Below are 1057 nucleotides of genomic sequence, written 5' to 3'. Positions count from 1 at the left end.
GTGAGGTCCTTGGATCGGCCCCGCCGGGTTCGGCCAAGACCCATGGTGGAGAGCCGAGAAGACGATCGAACTTGACTATCTAGAGACAGTAAAAGTCGTAACAAGGTTTCCCTAGATGAACCTGTGGAAGGATCTTTAATGGGCGAGTGAAAAATACCGATGAGGTGCAGATCAGGAGGCCAGCCGCCCGCCAAATCCCCGAAGGGTACCGAACGTGATGGGGGCGGTGGTAGGTCTCTTTCTGCTTCGCCAGGGCGCTCCGCAGGGTGGGGACGGTGAGGGCACGTGAGGACAGCGGGCGGGCGACGTCGGGAGGGTGCGGGGAGCCCCTCTCGCTCCGTCGCCCAGGAAAAAGACGCCCGGCCTCGCGCCGACGATTGTTGCCCTGCCGCTGCCTGCCGAGGAAAAATAAGAAGCCCCCCGCGTACGCGAAAGGCCGTCCCGGGTACCATTCTCCTGTGCGCTCACACACCCCTCCCCGGGGTATGTGGGTCTGGGCGGTAGGTTGAGAAGCCTCGAGCCCTCCTTTGTTCTCCTCCCCGCTGGAGGGAGGGACGGGGAGGCCGAGCGCCCGGGCAACAGGGCCGAGATTTGAAAACAACCCTCCAAAGCATCCCAGTCTTTTGCGGCCGGCTGACACGAGAGTGAAAAGGGGGGCGCCTCCGAGTGTCCCCAAACCAGAAAGCGCGACTCTTAACGGTGGATCACTCGGCGCGCGCGTCGAAGAACGCAGCTAGCTGCGAGAATTAAGTGTGAATTGCAGGACACATTGATCATCGACACTTCGAACGCACCTTGCGGCCCCGGGGTGCTCCCGGGGCTATGCCTGTCTGAGGGTTGCCCCTCCATCTATCGCCTCCATGGCGCAGCTGGGGTCCCCTCGCAAGGGTGACAACGAGGGAGGCCTGAGGCTCCGTGCCCTGATGGTCTCTTCTCCTTTATCCCTTACGTCCCCCCAAGGCCAGACTCACCTGCCCTGGGCCCACCTGATGGGGTTTACCATCGTCACTCCCCCCGTTGTGACGTGAAACCCTGTGGCGCAATGAAGGTGAAGGCC

General features: G+C 62.3%; 1 non-coding gene across 1 annotated transcript; it reads left to right on the top strand.

Moving 5' to 3' along the window:
* The first annotated feature begins 688 nt into the window (after positions 1–688).
* LOC138656621 (5.8S ribosomal RNA) lies at positions 689–840 on the top strand. Its single transcript, XR_011316929.1, has one exon. It is a non-coding gene; the product is annotated as a 5.8S ribosomal RNA (ribosomal RNA).
* The last annotated feature ends 217 nt before the right edge of the window (positions 841–1057 follow it).

The sequence above is a fragment of the Ranitomeya imitator genome, unplaced genomic scaffold, assembly GCF_032444005.1.
Source record: "Ranitomeya imitator isolate aRanImi1 unplaced genomic scaffold, aRanImi1.pri SCAFFOLD_1359, whole genome shotgun sequence".
Classification (NCBI taxonomy): Eukaryota; Metazoa; Chordata; class Amphibia; order Anura; family Dendrobatidae; genus Ranitomeya; species Ranitomeya imitator.
The sequence above is the reverse complement of the archived record's forward strand: the minus strand, read 5'-3'. Positions and strand labels throughout refer to the sequence as shown.